Raw genomic sequence first — 21623 nt, forward strand, 5'->3', positions numbered from 1 at the left:
CTGAGCCAAGCCAGGCCCAGCCCTTGCACCAGGAATTGAGATGTGGGACAGGAAATGGAAGAGGTGGGCCTCCATCTTAGTACAGCAGACTTCCGATAATCCGGCACCTTTGGGACCCAGGGGGTGCCGGATTATTGGATATGCCGGAGTATCAGGAGGTACTCCGGCAAGGGGGCTATGAAAGGTCTGGGGGGGGGGGGGGGGTTGGGCAGGGAACGGCATGGTATGGGGCGAACCGGGTGCTGGTGAGGGGCGGTACTGCAGGACCACCCCAGCTGCTCTGCCCCACAGCTTCCCCAAGTCCGCCACTGCTGTAACTGACCAGCGGCGAACTTGGGGAAGCCCTGGAGCAGAGCAGCTGGGGTGCTGCTGGGTTGGTCCCGCAGCGCCGCCCCTCACCTGAGCGGCGCTACGGGACCAACCCGGCAGCACCCCAGCTGCTCTGCTCTGGGCCGCTTCCCCAAGTCCGCAGCTGGTCAGTTTCAGCAGCGGCAGACTTGGGAAACCCGTGCGGAGCAGCTTCAATTGTCCGGCTGGCTGGAGCACTTCCGGGTTCCAGTTGGTGCCGGACTATTGGGAGTGCCAGACCACTGGATGCCGGACAATCGGAGTTTTACTGTAGTAGGAAAGCCGGGAAAAGAAGATAGATGACACTTCCTGTTGTAACCTTCCAGCCCTGACGGCCAAACTGGGAAGCACCCAGTCCCCTGAGGAGACTGAGGCTAGAGAGGAGCTGCTGAGCTTGCTGGTGGCCAAGTACCCTGAGGATCAAGTACCAAGTACAATGTTCAGTACCAAGACAGAAAATCCTTATCCTTTCAGCACCTTCCTGGATTATGGTAGGAAGTAGCCCTGGGAAACCAGACTTTTGTCCGGTTTTGCTGTTAGTGTTCAGGATGGTGTGTTTTCGTGAGATGCCTGCTGACCTAGTGATGAAGCCCTCTGTCACTGTCAGAGCCATGGGCTGGGACCCGGTGGAGTAGAGTGGGTCCAGAACCCTCTGCCTCCCCTGGAGTGACTGCCCAACCATTTTAGACCAAGAGACCATTGTTTGTCTGCCATCTGCCTGAGCAAGGAGAAAAGTGGATTGTTGCTTTGCCCTGCCTCGAGACCAGGCTTATCAATTAATTGTATAAATGACTATAAGCAGACATCCCTAATTTAAAAACAAACATCAGTTGGCTAGCTCAAGTTAAATTATGCTTCTCACACAAACGAGTTTTCCTTTTGTGAGTATTGAATTATCATTTAAAATTCCATCCTTGAGTGAAGTTAACACAGCAGGTAGTTACAGACCTGCGCATTTGCGGTGCATATGTATAATTGTATACATTCTACCACTAAGCAAATCATTAGTCAACTTCTAAAAAAATGTCCATGAAAATATTGCTAATTTTTAGTAATTTCTATTTCCATTTTCTGTACATCACCTAAATGTATATGATCTGGACCTACTTTGTCTGCCTCTCTGAAGTATGTCTGACTGTAATCTGCACTGTTCCTATCCATATGTACCAGAACATACATATAAATACGTTTTTCACAGTGCTGTTGTAGTAGTATTGATCCCAGGGTATTAGAAGGGCAAGGTGAGTGAAGTTGATCCAAAAATATATATATTACCTAAGCCATCTTGACTCTCCAAAAATATCAGTTTGTTGATAAATCTCCATCCTCTTCTGGGAAAGCAGAATCATTTTCTTGTCATTTCATTATTCCCCTGTCCAATTCCACAGGATCATTTTTAACCTTACTCTTAGTTCCTGCTTACTGTCACGTCAGTATGTTTAAGCTAATATCAAGTAGAAAGCCACATAGTCCTATTCTACATGGCAGAGTTTTCAGTCCTCGTCCTCATGAATTGTCTTGTGTTCTGTACAATCCTTTAAAACTGCCATTTAAAGGTGAATTGCGAAGTAAAATGTTTTTCCCTGGGTATGTCTAAACAACATCCCTCTTTCGAAAGAGGGATGTAAATTAGACAGATCGAAATTGCAAATGAAGCCGGGATTTGAATTTCCCATGCTTCATTTACATAATGGTGGCCACGCAGTCTTTTGAAAAAAGGGCTTTTAGAAAGTAAAACTGATGTCTAGACACAGTTCTTTCGGGGGGGGGGGGGGAACCCCTCCCACCTTTTTCAAAAGATTCCGTACTCATTTCGAAAAAAAAAAAAATTTTCCAAAAGAACTGCGTCTAGATGGCGGTTTTAGTTTCTAAAAGCCCTTTTTCAAAAGACCGTGCACCTGCCATTATGTAAATGAAGCGTGGGAAATTCAAATCCCGGCTTCACTTGCAATTTCAATCAAAGTTACATCCCTCTTTTGAAAGTTACATCCCCCCTGTGTATAGTTCTTTGATCTGCAGGAACATAGCCTCATACATGTAAGAGTTCTTCTACTTGTTTTTATATGAGAAGTAGCAGGATTTCCCTCTTTTTTGTAGAGGAATTCTTCAGAGGACTGTGAGGGACTGAAACATTAGATTACATTATTCTGATTTGACAAAGATGTGACAGGGCAGAATGAGCACGTGCATTAGAAGATGAGTAACATCTTCATAAGAGATTTAGGGCTTGTCCACAAAGAGGCAGTGGGAGGCCCTAAGTATGCAAAGGCTTGAGTGTCCATGCTGCATATTGTCCATAGATTGAAAAGGTCTGGACCTGACATTGTTGTGAGCCCATTTCAAGAAAGATGGGGAGAAACTGGAAAGAGTCCAGAAGACAGAAAGAAAAATGATTAAAAATCTAGTGTTTGGTCCTGCCGTGAGGGCCGGGGATTGGACTTGATGACCCCTGGAGGTCCCTTCCAGTTCTTGTGTTCTATGTTTCTAATTGTATTTCAGTTGTGCCTAGAATTCCAAAGCACCATCACATATGCAAGTGAAATGCCAGTAGGCACAAATATGAAACATATACTACGGTTGTATAATCCTGTTTAATTGGCTAACCAATTAAACATATTGTTTAACTGATTAAGAGGGGTAAACAGAGGGGCTGTTCTAGCCAGCTGCTAGGCTGGAGCTCCCTCCTTTCTGCCACAGGCAGGGGCTGCTCCAGCCAGGTCAGAGCACCTTGTGCCTGCGCTGCCCAGCCCCGCTGGTCGGGATGCTGGAGCAGCCCTTGCCTATGGCAGACCAGTGTCCTGCAGGCAGGGGCTTCTCTGGTGTCTGGTTTGACCGCCCCTGCCTGTTGGGTGCCCTGGCTCATCACGGACAGAGGTTGCTCTCGCTGGGACATCAGAGCAGCCCCTCCCTCCCTGCAGCAGGCTGGGGTACCATGCAGGCAGGGGCAGGTCTGGCATCCTGACTGGAGCAGCCTTGCATGCGGGACACTCTGGGTTGCCATGGACAGAAACTGCTTTGGCCAGGACACCAGAGCAGCCCCTTCCTGTGGGGTGCCAAACCTGCCACAGGCAGGAGCTGCTCCAGCTTAGCCCCCACTAGTTAACATGAACCAATTAAACCTTCACATCTCTAGCATATACATGTACAATCTTTGGACATGACTTCTGACCTACATTTAAAACTAATGCATGGCTCCTAGTATATATCACAATGTAGCACTTTAAAGACTAACAAGATGGTTTATTAGATGATGAGCTTTCGTGGGCCAGACCCACTTCCTCAGATCAAATAGTGGAAGAAAGTAGTCGTATCCTTTGGTATATATGGTTGTGACTACTTTCTTCCACTATTTGATCTGAGGAAGTGGGTCTGGCCCACGAAAGCTCATCATCTAATAAACCATCTTGTTAGTCTTTAAAGTGCTACATTGTCCTGCATTTTGCTTCAACTACCCCAGACTAACACGGCTACATTTCTATCAGTATATATCACGGCTGTATGTGGCCTCATGAACAGCTCATTTTCAGCTACATTCCCAAAGTGATCTTACACACTGGTAAAATTCAGTCTAGTTTAGTTGTCTTCTTCACTAGGTTGAGGTGTATTTGCACACACACACAAACAATACTTTGACAATGTGAAGCTATTCTGTAACCACAGATCAGCTCTGACCAGGCAGGATGTTTAGGAACTGGCACTGAAGCACTCCAGTACAAGTCCTCTAAATGAATTGCCCTTCTTTGAACATGTTTATTATTATAATTCATAGCCACCATGTTAAAAATTAATCTATAGTCATAAGCCTCTAATGTCTGAAAGTTCACAAAGAGAAAGATTGTCCTATCAGGATGCTAATTTAAGGTTCAGGAGACCAGGATTTTTGTGACCCTGGAGACTTTGTTTAGTCTCCCTATCTTATGAGATTAATAGTGCTTTCCTACCTCACAGGTATATTGACAGGACAAATACATTAATGATTGTGAGGTGATGATCTACTAGGTGAGCCACATAAATAGCACAGAGCAGTGTATTTTCTTCAGTTTTCTTGGAAGTCTGGAGCAAACCCCGTAAGTCATCTGAGAATTTATTAGAAGTCAAGCAGAAAAACAATGTTCTTTGTTGTACATTTATAGCATCTTCCCCTACAAATTCAATATCATCTCCTCCCAACAGTAGCATTTTTCACTCTTCTGTCTTAGTTTAGCTAATCCTTTTGTAAAATCTGTTGACCAATTTTGAATGGAAATTTTGTATCAGTGAGGCTAACGGAGTGTAAACATTGCAAAATGTGGCCCTATTTTATAATGCCAGAATAATTTTCCTGGTATACTCATGTCGCGTTTGTTCAATTATAGCTTCTCTCTAAAGAAGTGCAATCCACTTTAGTTTACCTTTTGTGGGATTGTACTATTTGGGTGTAATATATATTGATTTTCATCCTTTTGCACCATTCTTCTTTACCTTCATATACATCATAGCATATGAGGCAGAATCTCAATAAATCCTTCATTATAATCAAAATATCCACAGGGTCTTATGTATTGGCAAGCAGATCTCCTGCCTCCTAATCCCAAGATGTAACCCCATGATGATTCTTACATTTATATAATACAATCATCAACAATCACCCTTTGAAGTCAGTAGTTACTCCAATTTACACTAGTGTCAGTGAAAGCATTTGGCCTGCTTTATACAAGACAGGGTACTGTGTGATACTTGTAGTGCTGAGAATCCATTTATCTGTGGGATTTATCCATGTTGTACAAAAGTTTGGGGGGTAGGATTTATCCTTTGTTTTGTCAGACTTATTGCAGAAATAAATGTTGGTAAAACCTTGTTGCTGAAATAGATTGGCACCAGCGTCTTATTACGTAACACAGGTCACTGAGACAGATTGGCCCCTCTGCTCTTTGCAAAGAAATTATTTAGCAAACAAATCTTGTTCTTTCATTAAATGCAATCTGCCCTTATCTCTCTGTTTTCACTTTGAATTAGTGACACAGAGAAAGATGAACACTGCTTTATTTGGTAAGAATGACAGAATAAGCTGTCTTTACCTGCTGGCCTTAGAATGAGACATTAAACCAACATCCCTTCTACACATGCATGGATGCTGTGAAGCCAGAAGGTAAAGATTTTCAAAAAGCATAAGGGATGGCTCTGTAGCTGCTGCTGTAGCTGAGAAGTGCCCCTCCCCCAGCCAGGCAGCTCTGTGCATTGAGCCCTGAGCCTCTGGCTAGGCAGGACTCATTAACCAGATGTGAGGCCATGCTACTGTGCAGCTTAGAGGGAACCTTAGTACTGACCAACATTCCCCTTGCAATAATTTATTTTTCTATGTAGCCTTTTCCAGCTCCAGTCATACCAGTGTAGGCTGTAATAATTTTAATTCTAACAAAGTGCAAACCCAGGATACTGAAGAAGGTGAAGGTAGATGATTTCAATAGTCTTCCTTTTGGAGTCTGTATTGAAACAATGTCCCATTATTACCAAAAAGGTAAAAAGCCTGGAATCTATTAATTTTTTTTCATGTAGCCTCCCTATTCCCCCTAATAATTTTTGTACTTTTCACAAGCACATTTTCTTCCCTCTCTTAAAAGGGAAACTTGCCTCTTTCTGCTGCCTTACAGGCCCACACAGGCAGAAGAAACAGACTATACAAAGTGCTATCAAATGCATAAAGGAAACAAGCTGATAGAATAGAAACATGTATTTTTCTTCTAATATTTCAGTAACAGTAATTTCAGTAACAGTAATTTTAGGTGTCACTGTTAACTGTACCAGTTAAAACATTTGCAGGCAAATACAATTTAAGTCCCTGATCCTCAAAGACTTTCTCATGTTCTTAATTTGATACACATGTAACCCTTCTGCCAGTCCAAGTAAATATCTCTCAGTTTGACTGGGTTTGGAACCCATGCCCCTTGTCTAGCGAGTGCTACTTAGGTTATGGCGAATCCCTCTGTCATAAACAGTTCCACCATTCCATTGTCCTTGATTCACCTAATCAGGGTAACACCACTTTTATCCCCCCTGCCTCAATAGCAGAGAGACGGGGGATCCCACAGTGGCCAAAGTGACCATTTGGGCTGCTGTGAGCACATACTAGACAGGGTGGGTGTGTCTATGCAAATTGGGCTCAGTCCCTGAAGTCTCTTTGCACCACTTGCCACAGTTCACCACCAGATGTCAGGATAGAGTTTACCCTGACCCTGCTTACACACACAAAGTAATTCTATTGACTTCAAAGATCCAGATCATCAAATGTTTTTGGACTTCTATCTTCCACTACTTAGAGCACATAAAGTATGTGCATAAGTCTTTGCAGTGTCAAGGCCTACATTGACTTTAAATGGATTAAAGCCCTACACTGAACAGAAATGTTGGCTAAGCATTGGCAGGACAGTACTGCATTGGCAGGACAGTACTGTATAGTGGTGATTAATTTATTAAAACAGTCTGTGATTCTGGTTACTGGATGACAACACAACTACAGCTGTGACAGGCCATCACAGTAGCTAAATAAAACTAGGAAAGTGGCATTTATGTCACAAAGATTTGCCCAAAGAGAAAGTGATGCTCTTCTTGACACTGGAACATTGAGTCACCTGACTCTCCTTTACTCATTCCTAATGGCTGGTTTGTATCTTCCTAACAATTGGAGGAAAACCAGATATTATGCTGCCAATTCAGGCCATTAGCCTTTCTCTGACAAAAATTTTTGCTGCCAGTGAGGATGGCTGCTGTCCCGAAGGCAGCTAAAGCTCCAGGTAGCTGTTTTCATTATAAGTCCATATATGACTCCAAGATAGGTTTTTTACTTCATGACTGCAAGATACAGTGAAGCGATCACTCATCCACTGCATGTGGAAAGGATATTTGTGAGGTCAGCAGTGAAAAAATGTTTGCCCAGTTCTCTTCTGACTTACACTGTTTTTATACCACTGTAATGTCAATAACCTAAGCAAGATTATTACAAATATATAACAAGTGGGAGGAGTAACATAACTGAAGTCCTTCACAGGTTTATGACTATAGAGATCATGGATGGCCCAACATTCCCTTTTGCCCCAAGAGAAAATAAGAAACTTCTAAAAAAGCTGCTAATGGCACCAGCCTCCTCTTATCAGCCACATAGTTTGCAGAGGCAGAAGCTAGATCTTTTAGATAACCAGTTACAAGTTAATCCAGCTCTGGAGTAGCACTTTTCAGTTAAGATAACTCATGGTCTAGTGGCAGCAAGAGAGCCTCAGTTCCACCTCGGTGATCACAAAACACATGTGAAATTGTCAGAAAAAAAATATCCTCATGCAAAGTTGGAATCCACTCAAAACATTTTTATAAAAAAATATAAAACACATGAATTGTGTGTATTTAGCAATAGTCATTTATATCATTTCACTATTAGATGTGACGTTTTAAAATCTGACAACATTAAAATTCTGTAAAGGTTTTAGAATCTCTGGATTGACCATTTTTGTGCAACAAGTCTCCTTTTTAAGATGAAACATTTCTGTTTAACTATCCAACTTTATGACTTCTATTAGTCTATATTTGGCCAAGATAGAGCACATGATCAGATGAAACAAAGGCAAGCCAATACATGCCCACCCTTTAGCTCTGCAATGTTTATATCCACATGTGCTCTGATGGGTCCAGCAGTCATTTTTTTTTTTTTTGTCCTTGATGCTATCAAATTGCTCTGCCCTGAAAAGGCAAGTGCTAATGCTAACAAAGAATCAGTGGTTCCTTTTGAATAAAATTCTGTTCAGAAGTCTCCAGTCCTTTGGAACAGCTGCTGTTCTTAGTATTTAAAAGTTACATTTGATGACTGGCACTTTTGCTTCTTTATGTCTGTAGGCTCTTTGATCACCTCCTAATTAGTGAACTGATGACAACCAATTAAATTTATACATAACAAATGATTATGGCAGATTATAACAATACACATGGTCTTCCCTCTGGAATATTATCATCATGTTGTCATTTAGACTATTTTAGATCTTCCACACCTCTTCTTGATGTTTATTCCTTTTTAACAAAGTGAGGACTGTTGATAAATATGACTTGCTAGAAAAATTAGTCTTATTAACAGCTCAAGGAGAAATTATCCTAGCTGTTGTGGGGATGCAGAGAGTCCAAAGTGCAGGGGAATTACTGATGTTTTGCTGTGCAGTAGTTGAAGATTTCCTGAAGCAATGACAGACTAGACATCTTCCAAAGCCCAGAGCACACTCAACCAAAACAGAAGTATTGTTCAGGGAACCATAATATATATAGTTTCCCAGTGGAAACAGTGTGTGCACTGGAATGTTTTGTTAGAATTACAGGTGATCCTAACAAAACATACAACTGTACACACCATGGGAAGAAAGTGAAAGAAACTTACATGACAAATGTTAGTCATTTTGTTTCATGCACTGCTGTGAAGTAGTCATTTAGTAAGGTGATGAACTTATAGTATGATATAATAACCTCTCTAGAAGAGAAGTTCAGTTAACAACAAAAAGTCAGAGAAATCAGATGAGATTAATTTGGTCACACAGCATTGCAGCAACCTTCAAAATAATCCCATATGGATCCAAACACTTCTACTGCATATGGATTTGACAAGCTTCAGATTAAAAAACCAACCAACCAACCAACCAAACAGTAAATTTCAGAATTTTGTGGCTGAGCACAGGACTGAAAGAAAAGCAACTCTGCCATTGCCAAATTACTTAGGCCGAAAATGTTTAATGGCAGGTCTACACATAAAATGCTGCATCAGAATAGCTAAGTCTTTGTAGCACTTAACCGAAGATGCCTGACTGGAGAGATTGTCCAGTCAACATAGTTAATCTACCTTCCTGAGAGGAGGTATCTATTGTAACAATCTTGGGGTTCATTAAATAAGCCAGGGAATGAGAAAGGAATAAAACTTTAATAAAACAAACTAGAAAGCATCTCTGGTGAACTCTGCACACAGTCTTGAAGTGTTCCCAACCTCCGCCTCCAGAGCACATCTTCAAATTCCTATGTTCATAATACTATTATGAGGAAGCATCTCTAAACTAGAATATTCTATAAACATATCTCTACATCTTCTCTCAAATAAAAAACAAGTCACTCTTTCTCTATATCTATATCTGTCTATAGACAGATACAATTACCTAACAACACATACATGAAATTCTCAACCCATGCAGTACATTTCCATATATCCAATGTGTCAACTACCTAGACAGGAGAAGTACCAGAACATCACTCCCAAGTGAATCTTTACCACTTACTTTCCACAAATGCCCCTTCTTCAAGCAGGTTAGAAAATCTCTATAAGTCATTCTGGACTTTGAATCTCACTTTGTGATCTGCTCAGTATTAGCCTTTCATTAGAGTCTAACTTGTTCTCTCTCCTAACAGCTTTTTCTTTGTGTGTTGATGATAAAGGATCAATCAGATGGGAAATGCCAGAGTTCACCTCAGCTGTCAGTGTGTTGGTTGGAACTTTCTGGAATTACTTATAAATCCCTTTGATTTAATCTAGTCTGTCTAAACTACATAAGACCTTGGATGCAGGTGTTCTTTAATAGCTCCCCTTGGCCCCAATATTAGAGGTGTGATTCTTCAGGCACACTGTCACGTAGGTTAAGAAATGGAAGATCACAGGCCCCTTTTGTCAAAATAATATTTCTGCTTCCACTTGTGATTTTCTTTCATCTTCTTTATGATTTCACTGCTATGAGATTTCAGCAAGTTATCAGTAATTGGTAAATTAGATCTGATCCTTCTTTGCATTAACAGCTGAGCTGGAGAAAAGCCATTTTTCAGGAGTGTACTTTGGTAAACCCAGTGATGATTTATACAAATTATCTCATTGTCAAAAGTCTTTCATAAAGGTTCTTTACTGTCTGTATAGACCTTTCTAGAAGTCCATTTGATTCGGGGCAATTTGGCCTTGATATTTTGTGATGAAAATCCCTATTTATAGCAAATTGCCTAAAATCTGCACTGAACATTGCAGCCCATTACCTCTAACGACTTCATTTGGAATTCTATTTCTCAAGAGAATAATCATCTGTGACTATTAAATAATTTGTTGCCAGATAAATAAGTCAGTACCTATCTTCTCATATGGCCTTTGTGGAACTGGTTTTGCTCAGCGTTCCAGGGCACATCTCCAAAATACGTGTGTTCACAATAATGACCCTCATGAGGGAGTTTCTCTAATTTATAATCTTTTACAAAAACATATCTTTACAGCTATATCAACAGGAGAAACTCCTCCATCAACATGCAGGATTAAATTGGCACAACTGTGTTGCTCAAGCCCTGACTGATGTAGAGTATAAATCTGTAATGTACACCTGGCCTCAGTCCTCAAGAACAGGCTATTTTTGGGTCAAATTCAGCTCTCTGCCTGTAGGTCATACTCCTTCACATGGTATCCACTTATGTCAAGCTTAAAATTGGCTCTGAGGTAGGGGTACAGTCTTCTGACAACCTCTGTTGACTATGCCATTGGATTCCAGTGAAATATTGCCTGGCAATCATAGCTTAATTGCATTAGAATAAACTGAGTTTCAGATACTACTATTGTTGTTTGACAAGAGAAAAGCCTTGCTTTTTCCCCCTCTGATGTATTCGTTATTGCCACATATTGGCTTAATGATTATTTTAAAAATCAGAAAATCTCAAGCAAACCTCCCCCCAAACAAAAACAGAAAACATCTTACATACAAGTTGTCACTAAGTAGCAGGGCTCCCCCTAGATCTCAGGCTTGTAGCACTGTAGCTACTACTCCTATTTCCCCTTCACCCTGGACCCGTCCAGAACTCTCTCCCATTTCTGGGTGCTTTTGTGAGCTCCAAATTCTTTAATTCACTCTTCACCAGACTGGCAACAGCGTTTGTCACAAAGCAGAATTCAACAGCTCAAACCAAACACAAACTATTTAGTCAATTCCAGCTTCACTCAGTCTCCTATTTAGTGGGCTTCCTTAGCTTACCAACAGGCAACCTACCCCTAGTAGTCTCTCCCTCCCCGCTTATATTTGAAACACCTGGTTTCTCTCAGGTAAGCTTGTCTTGTCATCAAAGCTGGCTTTCAGGCCTTGGTTCTTCAGGCCCCAGGGCAAACTATCCCATTACAAAGTCTTTCAACAGTTTACCGATTCTCCATTTTAATACTTGGAAATGTAAGTGAGCTGCAAAGCTCTGAACTGGATTATTTCCAAAGTTCACAATTGTTCAGATCAGGGGATTTGTTCTGGACCTATTACTAAGTTGTTTCTGTTATTACTAGAGTAAAACATCTGTTTTATAAACAATTATGTTATGTAAAGCATCCTCATTGTATTACTGTTTCTATTATGAACAATTACTTTGCAGAACTCAGGGCAAGGCCTTGGGCAGCCACATATATATCTGACAGACATATGCCCACCACTAAGAGATGGATGATTTTATAACCAGTGACACCATATAAATTATGGAAACTGAGATACATGTGAGCAATGGAAAAGGAAGTGTAGAGTGTTTGTCACTGGCATTATCCTTATTATTTCAACAGCTGTTGAGCTTTATGCCTCACAAGTTGACAGCCTTTGCTAAAATTCCATCCTTAATCTGTAAAATAGGCAATTCTACCTGTGAGCCTGCTGCATCTCACAGCTCTAGCAGGAAAACACACATCAGAAGCTGAACCGAAGTCTTTGCACATATCAGATGTGTTTACTTTCATGTAGATCTAGGCTACTGTCCATTACTTTCTTCTTGGGCAACTTTTCCTCACACACACACACACACACGCACGATCAGTCATCCATTTAAAGAGTTTCTCATAGAGCACACAGAAAAAATAAAGAGGGGGGGAAAACACATTTTAGGCCAGGCATGTGATAGCATACACATTTAAATGGTTATACACAATCCCCCCACTTCCCACAGAAGTAGCAGAGAGCTGATGCTCACAGGGAGCCTACCTAAAGGCCCACTCCCCATGTGGTTCAGCTCCTACCTCCTTCCCCCTCCCTGCTGCTGATGCAGCTTTTAAGCCAGCTCCCCATGAGCACCAGGTCCTGCATAGTCGGTCCCTCCCTCCTCCATGTATAAACATGTAAGCACTGAAAATTTCAGCAGTTACACGTTTACCAAAAAATCAAAAAGCAGCTTTTTTAAAAATTTATTTTAGACATGGATTCTAGCCAGCAGCAGCAAATAAGATACAGATCACATAATTAACCCCAATGACAAAGTTGGGGCCAGTTATACCCCAGGCACCCACAGCACGAATAGTTCTGCCCACAGGATTCTCTCCTAGGGGACTGCAGTTAGCAGTATTACATCCAGATGACCCACTGAAGGCCCGATTTGAATTCTGGCAATAATTTTACAACAGCCCCTTCGAGGGAGGATGCTGAACAAATGATAGATCTCTGACACTTGGGTGCTAAAGTCTCACCTGTTCCGTTCAGAATATTTGCTCACAGAAGTCAGTTAAAAATATTCTTGCTGGAAGGTAGCAATGTAACAATATTTTATTTCTGAAGATTCAAAATTACACACAAGAACACAAACCTACACACAGAGGATAAAACGGTCTGCTCCCTGAGACAAAGAGGAATAATGCACCACACCCTGCTTCAGCAACTTATTAAATACTGACTGCTGCTCCTATATGCTTCACTACAGAGGACCCTCCCAGCCTACAAGCAGAACCAGGAGAATGCCCTCCTTCACTTTTATAATGATAACTTACAACACAGTACACCACCTTAGTTGATTTTGGGGCTGGGGATAGGGTTGCCAGGTGTCAGGTATTGACCCAGACAGTCCAGTATTTTTACATCCTGTCCGGTAAAAAATTCAGAAAATACTGGACACCTGGAATGTCCGGTATTTTCTGTTTTTTTCCCAGTCAGGAGGCAGAAATACTGGGCACCTGGCAACCCTACACACTTGGCAACTGGGCCGAGCCCCCGGCCTCCCCCCTTCGGGCTCCAGCCCTCCTGCTTACCTGGTTTCGCAGGGAAGCTCTCTTTTTGCTGCTTGACCAAAAAACCAAGATGGCTGCCAGCAAAAAACCTCAAGACCAGAGTAATGGGAAGTAATGCCTCCCCTGGGTCTTCGTGCTCAACCTGTCTTATTCTTATCCCTGGCCTATATTGACTCTGCACACAATTAAAGGGGCCATACTGTTGTAATGCTGTTTTATTTTATTTATTTATTTTTTGCTTAATAACTCTTGGGGTCCTTTTTTGGGTTTTTTGTTTTTTTTTTTTTGCTCAACAACCTTTTATTCCCCCCCCCCCCCAACAGAATTTTTTTCCCCTTTTTTGGGAGGGGGGGTGCGGGAGGGGTTTGGTGTTTTTGTTGAAACTATCTGGCAACCCTAGCTGGGTGGCTATGGGCTTCATCACTTCTGTCCAATGAGATCAACCTACAGAGGCTATTCTGCCACTGGAGTGAACACATCTCAGAATACACAAACTCCAGATGCAAATACCCCCCAAACTTTGGAAAAATTGGGATCTGTATCTAGATCTTAATAGACTGGGCCTTTGAGGCAACGTGCACTGTTTCTTTAACCAGGCAGGAGAAGGGGCCAGAGAAGGTTCAAGACAGAAATGCCACAGTAAAATAAACAGAGAACAGTGATAGAATAATATGCTTTTCCTTTTTCTAATAAAGCTCCTCATTAGAAGAAAGTGACTTCCTCTGTGACTTGTTAGTATTGTCACATGACAGGGCATGTTTCTGCCCCAGGATTGACAACTTTCTAATCACACAAAACCAAACTCTCTTGGCTGATTCCAAGGATAGGTAACAGGGACCATACACTCCACAGTGGTTTCCTGAAAAGACAAACAGGCACATGGTGTATGCAGTAAATGATCAGCTGCACTGAAAAGATCCTTTAATTACATTAAAGCTTTTCTCTCTCCAGGAAATACAGCTTTGTCAGTTATTAAAGAAGCCTCTAGCTGTAAGTCGCTAATGAAGGAGCAAGACATTGTGAAAAGCAGCATCAGTGCAGTGTAATAACTGTCATGTATATGGAGTGAACCTCTTCTTGACTCATTAAATTCAGAGACAGAATGTGAGGGAAGAGCTTATGGAGCACAACTCTACTGTTTGAAAGGTGGTGTCTAGTGTAATCAAATTGCATATGTTGTTTAGTTACACCTGTGTTTCTGTAACATCTGGAATCTCTTTTAATGAGGGATAAAGAAAAGGTATTAAGCATGGATAATGTTCAGTGTTACTCAAGCAGAGAGGCTGGGATTAGTACCTTGCATTTCAAGTAATAGTCTGCTGCTCCTGGGGCTGAGCAAGGACCAAATTGTGATTCACAATGACAAGGTGCTCTCCACTTCGTTCTTGCTCCATGGTGGATATAAGCCAGGGATGGGCAATAAGTTTTGAAGTGGGGCTATTTCAAAATTTCTGAAGTGGTCATGGGCCACCCCAGAAAGGATGGGGGGCCTTCAGGTGGTAGGGGGGGAACCTTTAAACAGCAGGAGTTAAAAGGGCTCACATCTCCTCTGTGGCTCCCAGGCAACAGGTTAACAGTGGGGCCGGGGGCTGCGAGCCCTTTCAACTGCTTCTATTTAAAGGGCTCGCGCCTTAGCAGCCACATGGAAGGAGCAATTGAAAGTGCTCGCAGCTCCTGGCCTCGCCACTAACATGTTGCCTGGAGCCACCAGAGAGACACGAGCCCTTTCAATGCCTGTTATTTGAAGGCTTGTGCCTTCCCTGCAGTTGCTAACACATTGCCTGGCAGCCACTGGGAAGGCACAAGCCCTTTAAATAGCAGGAGCTGAAAGGGCTCACACCTCTCCTGTGGCTCCCAGGAATTGTGCTAAAGGTAGGGCCATAAGCAGCCATGAGCAGGTTGAAAGTGCTAGGCAAGCTGAATGCAGTCCTCTGACAGCCTCTTGCTCAGCCCTGAAATAAACCATGCCAGCCCTTTTCCTGATGCAGCTTATTTTCTCATCCATGGTGGCCCAGCTATGTTGGCTACTTACTACCCATCTTATCTGTTTATTCCCCACTCTCCTGCTTTGGGGAGGGGACTGGCAACTGTGGATGGCTGTTCTCCATTCTATGCATGCCCTGCACTGATAGCCTGAGTAGGGGAATAAGCAGGTGCTTTTTGCCATCTTACGCAGTCTTGTTCACTGTCTCACAATTAAGCCCAAAACATTTGAGAAAAAGCTTTAGAAATAAATCAATAAAATAGCAACAATGGGAGAGATATTATGATATTTCTCCTCTTCAGCATATCTGTTTTCTGGACATTCACAGTCATACAGTGTTCCCTCTAGATTGTCAGCTCAACATGTGGCTGATGTACAACATGCACCACCTAGCTCCAAAGAGCCTCCTTAACATTAAACATGGAGATTTCTAGCAACCCTTCCGTTTAACAGATTTTTCAAGACTTAGTGTGTCCTTTTAAAAGAGGAGTGGGGAACCTTTTTCAGGTCAGGCGTCATTGACCCACAGAAAAATCAGTCAGGGGTCACACTCAAGTGAAAAGCAAAAAAACAAAACAAAACAACCCCCAAAACCAAACCCCACAACCAACATAAGAACGGCCGTACTGGGTCAGACCAAAGGTCCATCTAGCCCAGTACCCTGTCTGCCGACAGTGGCTGGCACCAGGTGCCCCAGAGAGGGTGGATCGAAGACAATGATCAAGCGATTTGTCTCCTGCCATCCTTCTCCAGCCTCTGACAAACAGAGGCCAGAGACACCATTTCTGATCCGGCTCCCTAGTGAAAATGAGAAAAAAAACCTTTCACAACAGAGAAACCTCCACAGAAGGGAAGAGAAGCTGAAGCTCAGGGCTTACTCCCAGAGCTGGATTAACTCTTCTGGGGGCCCAAGACTAGTGTGATCTCTCTAGGCTCTGGGGTAGGACAAAATGAAGGGTTCAGTGTGCAGGAGGGGGGCTGCTGGGAAGCAGGCTGGGAATGGGGTAAGAGGTCTAGGTGGGAGGTAGAGTACAGAACCAGGTTGGGAGGAGGGGAGAGGTAGGCTGCAGGTTCTGTATGGGAGGTAGGGTGCAGGAGCAGGCTAGGGTTGGGGTGCAGGAGCTGGGCAGGAGGTAGGGTGCAAGAGCAAGCTAGGGTGGGGGTACAGGTGAGGGTACAGAATCTGCGCAGGAGGGAGGTGCAGGAGTGGGGTGGAAGTGCACAGTCTAGGCGGGAGGCAGGATGTAGGAGGAGGCAGGACATGGGGATGCCTAACTGGCACAACTCATAGGGTAACATAGGTGTCTCCATGTGGCTCTGCGTGCTGCTGGGAAGTGCTTCCTGCAGATCCACTTGCCATGTCCCTCCCATTGGTCATGATTCCGGACCAATTGGAGCGATGGGAGGTGGTGCCTGCAGGGAGCAATTCCCTGTACTGTTCAAAGCCATGTAAAGCTGCTTCCTCCTCCCTGCCAGGCAGTGTCTGTTGGCTCAATGTGGCTGTGGCTTGCTTTGATCAGGCCTGCGATGCTCGGGACTCGCACCTCTCACCAGTGGTGCGAGACAGTACTGGTGCTCCAGCCACAGTGCCCTCCACATGGCTGGAGCTGGAGCTTGCACCACTCCAGTGAGGCCAAGCCCTAGCCTCACAGGGCACGTTTGGCCAATGGGCCATAAATTCCCCATTGTTAGAAGTAAATAAGACCACTTTTAGTCAGAAATAGGCATGTAAGCGACTAGTCAACTATCCGATAAGCAAATGCTCCATCAGATAGTCGACTCAACTAGTTGCTCTCCCCATTGTTGCTTCTATTAGAGAGAGGCAGAAAGGGGGGGGAGCAGGAGCCAGTGCTGGGGGGAATTGGTAATTCTGGTTTCCCTCAGCACCATCTCTTCAGGGGGCTGGAAAGACAGAGGCACAGTGGGAAACGGCTCAAGCGGGGACTGATTGAGTCCCCACTCATGTTGGTTCCCACTGTGGGCACTTCTGCTTTTGAAATGTACAAGAGCCCTGTGCTGCAGGAAGCATGGGGAGAGCAGGAATTCAAGCAGTGCTCTCTGCGGCAAGGGGGGGGGCGGAAACAGGAGCTGGTGCTGGGGGGAGCCGGCTTAAAAGCCAGTTCCCCCCAGCACCATCTCCAGAGTACTACCTACCCCTTCCACTGCCTCTATTAGCGGCAGCAGAGAGGGGATAGGGGCCACTGCTGCGAAGCAGCCCCTGCCCGCAGGGGTCCTAGCCGGGAGGCTGTCTGTCCTCCCTTCCCCTACCCCTGCAGACACAGGCTGTCATGGCCAAGCAACTCCTGTTCACAGTAGCCAGAGCTGGCCAAGTGCAGGGGCTGCTGGACTCAGCCTGAGCCGGGACTGAGCAGACCTGGCTCACGCTGATCACTGCAGCTCTGCATTTTAAATCTAGCAAAAGACCAGTAACTCTTACTACATTTAAAATGCAGAGCTGCAGCGTGGGTGGCTCTGGAGCCAGCACAAGCCAGGACAGCTCAGTCCCGGCTCAAGTCAGCTCCTCTCGAGCTACCCCCACGGCGGCTCTGCAGTGGCACTTAACTAATCGTTCAGTTGATACAAATTGTATTGACTATACAATTATCCAAATCGCATTTTAACATTCCCTTATTCAGAAAACAGTATTCTATATTTGCCTGTCCATGATTGCATCTAAACACTTTGTAATCAATATGAAGCATGTTATAAAATATTACTTTAAACTATAAACTAACCCAAAGTTTCTGCTGTAAACAGTGGTCCTGTTAATTCACTCCTCAGGTGCTCTCTCGAACTAGTTCACTAAACAGGAGATAACTCATCTCTGAGAAAGCAGCAGGGAAAATACGGCAAAAGGAATATTTCTTTTTAATGAAAGGATCATTTACAGAACAATAATCCAGATCCCACTGCATAAAGAACAAAATATCCAAGAACTATTAAGAAGTTCTCTCTAGAATTGTCAGTCCTCCAAGATAGTCTGGTAGGTCTCCTGGAATTAAAAATTACTCTCTAATTAAAGATTATGTCATAGGGTGAATCCTTTATGAACTGGCAATGCTACTCTGCACTTATTTCCTGGATTCCAAAGAAATCAATAATAAGGATGAAATCCTGGGAATTTTGCAATTGTCTTTAATGGGATCAATATCAGGCCCTTAAAACGGAAACATTATTTCTACAGGAAATTTATAATGCTAATAACTTCAGTAGCACATTTAATCCTGAAACATGTTATGGATCTTATAGTGCACAATAGTAGCAGCCACATAGATTTAGGGTCTGACAGGCTGGTGTGTTTGTCACAAGGCATGCGTGCTCTGTCATTCTCCCTTTGGGCCTTCTGAGGCAATGCAGTCTCCTCTCTTTGCTCAGGGATTGTACAGCCATCTCCTCGGGACCTGCATGTCTCAGTCTGACTTTCTGGCCTGTAGTCTCTCCTTGGGGCTCTGGAGCTGCACAGTCCTCCTTGGAGCATATTGTCTCTGGAAGTGCCTCTACCTTAAGAGAGCTTTGCTCACTGTTTACAACCTGTTTACAATTAGGCCCCAAGGGCCTTTTTTCAAGCCCAGGTGTTTGTTATTCAATTAACAGCCTAGATATGCTCACTCCCGTTAAATTAGCTCATTATGTGCAGCCTAGGCCTGGACTTACTATGAAGGGTCAGCTACCTCATGACATCCCTCCCTTCCCATGCCTGTTGAGATGATGTAGTATAGGTAGGCTATGATGTAAAAAGGTAGGCACCACAATGACAAATACTTAGTCATGTTCATAAGCTGGGGGAAGCTTTTTGTTCAGCAACAACCAGGAAATCTACTAAGTTCTTGGAAATGTTCTTATCCTCTTCAATAATGTATTACTTGACCAGAATTTGGATTCCACTATGTTGTAAGTGCCTCATGTGGTGAATATAGTCCTCTGTTGTTCATGGTATGTCATAGTTCATTACATGCTGTACTCCCTGCATGTTTAGTTTCTCAACTACTTCTGTTGTGGTCAGCATCACAGAGCTTTCACCACAGCTGAAATGACTCAAGGCTATAGTTTGGTCCCTTGGGGTACAGACACAAGAGCAGCCACTAAAATAAACATCACTATCCACATCCAACTTCCTTTCGGGTCTTCTGAACACTAAGGAGTAAACTCTTTTCCCTACAATTATTAAACAGTTGAGAACTCAGAACTCATTCCTGCTCTTCCCAGTCCTAGAATACTTTTTGAATGTACTGTAGTGTTACATGGGTCGTCTTCTTTCTTTGGGCAAACGCCTTAATTTTAGCAGGCAATGGCTGTAGTTTGGCCTTGCAGCTTTGCTGTGATCCCATTTTTTTTACACATGGCAGGGCAGTTCTTATCAGCAGGCTGATTTACCTCCTTGCTCAATCCTTCTTCCTGTTGTAGTGGCTGTACCACAGGCTTCCAGCTTCTTTTCCTTAGCGACATTGGATTTTAACCCCTGCAGGATCTGTAGGTTCACGAGCTTAGTCAGCTTTTTCTGCAGCAACAATCGCTGCTGTTCCCATTTCCCTTCCATCTCTGAGACTGGTCAGTTCTGGCCCAGGCTTTATGGTTAGTTCTATGATCCTTTGCTGTGAAGAGCACATCTCTTCCAGCTCCCATCAGGAGTCAGACATCCCCATCTGAAGTTCCAGGATGAGTCTATCAGTAGCTGGAGCCTTCCCATCCAGTTCAATCCAGTTGATCATCGTACAGTGCTACTGCCATTATCATAGCTTCTATTGTGCACAGGATCCTAATGTTTGTGCTGCAGGACACTCAGTCCTTTGTCAAAAACAGTCAATTGTTCCTCTTGGAAGACCTTTCCAAGCCTTCTGATACACCATTTTAGTGCTGTCTCATGACATCTCTACAAGTGCTCCTGCACAATCCTGGGCCAGTTTTCCACACTGCACAGGTATGTCTGGCTGGGTGGGTAGAATTACTATTTTAGTGGCCCATTCTTGAAGCTCACTAGTCTTAGTGTTCAGTTCCCTTTCAATCTTGGTCTCCTGCTGCTTCAAGGTATGCTTCACATTCTCTAGTTCCAACTTCACTTTCAGACTTTCTTCCATTCTTGTGCTCAAGAAGAGGGTTTCTCTATCACCTGTTTCTGTACTTCTGTACCCGTAGCTTCCCATTTGTCTCTACAGTAGCAGAGCATTTCCTCTTATAAACAAACAGAAATGAGCTAGAATGTCTATCACTGAAGTTTGAGACCACTTTCCCAAGGTTCTGGTTTAGCTTGGCCCCTTTCAGTACTTCTTCTCATATTCCTTCTAGTCCACCTTGGTACTGAGACTCTTGCAACATCTGCGGTCAGGGTTCTCAAGTCTGTCAATTTACTCATTGGCTTAAATGGCATGCTGTCCAGTGGGGTTGGCTGTGGGGAGCTGCTTTTTTTGGGCTTATGCACAGTTCTGTTATTTCCTGTTAAGCTACTAGTTGTTTGTTTGAAATATAAGGCACATGCCCCATGTTATTGAGGCCTGCTTAAAGGCCTGTACTTTAAGGCTGTGTCTACACTGGGCCACTTATTCCAGAAAATCAGCCACTTTTCCGGAATAAGCTGCGAGCTGTCTACACTGGCCCTTGAATTTCCGGAAAAGCAACGATGCTCTACTGTACAAAATCAGCCGCTATTCTGGAAAAACTATTCTGCTCCCGCTGGGGCATAAGTCCTTATTCTGGAACACTGTTCCGGAAAAGGGCCAGTGTAGACAGCCCAGCAGTCTTTTCCGAGTCTTTTCTGAGCACTGCGGCAGCCAGGTTCCACATGGCACTTGGCCCCAGATAAGCACCATGGCAGTCGGGCCCCTGCTAAGTACAGCTGCAGCACTCGTCCAGGGCCAACCGCCGCGTGGAGTCCAGCTGCTGTGGCGCTCAGCAGGGGCCTTGGGTATCGTGGCACTCAGCTGGAGCCAAGAGCCACATGGAGCCCAGCTGCTACAGCACTCAGCTGGGACCAAGTGCCATGTGGCAGCCAGGCCCCTGCTGACCACTACGGCAGTCAAGCTCCACGCAGGGTTTGGCCCTGGCCAAGCACTGCAGGTGCCCCTCACAAGACCCCATCATCCTCACCACATAGCAGCTGCTGGAGCTAGAACTGGGGCCACGGTGAGGCTGTCCCAGCACGGACAGCCTTACTGCGGCCCCAACTCCAGCTGCAGCACACCCAGTTGTCTGTCAGGCTACTCACCCTGCTGCTGCATGGGGAACTCCAGCGTGTGGGCTTATTAGCATCTGGGGGGTGTGGCCTGGAAGCATGCTGCAGCCCAGCAGACAGGGGTTTGTGGCCCACGGCTGGTCTATGGA

At 44.0% G+C, this 21623-nt stretch overlaps 1 protein-coding gene across 2 annotated transcripts in view; it reads right to left on the bottom strand.

The window, feature by feature from the left end:
* Positions 1 to 21623, bottom strand: part of KCNK13 (potassium two pore domain channel subfamily K member 13) — a 107380-nt gene that overhangs the window by 53555 nt on the left and 32202 nt on the right. Inside the window, exon 1 of one of the 2 annotated variants that reach the window (XR_012903337.1) lies at positions 13346 to 14907. The exons of the other annotated variant lie outside the window; for it this stretch is intronic. The gene's annotated coding sequence lies outside the window, so the exon portion shown is untranslated. Of the gene's footprint in view, positions 1 to 13345; positions 14908 to 21623 lie in introns of those variants that run through there. 2 annotated transcript variants of the gene reach the window in all.

This window comes from Pelodiscus sinensis, chromosome 4, assembly GCF_049634645.1.
Source record: "Pelodiscus sinensis isolate JC-2024 chromosome 4, ASM4963464v1, whole genome shotgun sequence".
NCBI lineage: Eukaryota > Metazoa > Chordata > Testudines > Trionychidae > Pelodiscus > Pelodiscus sinensis.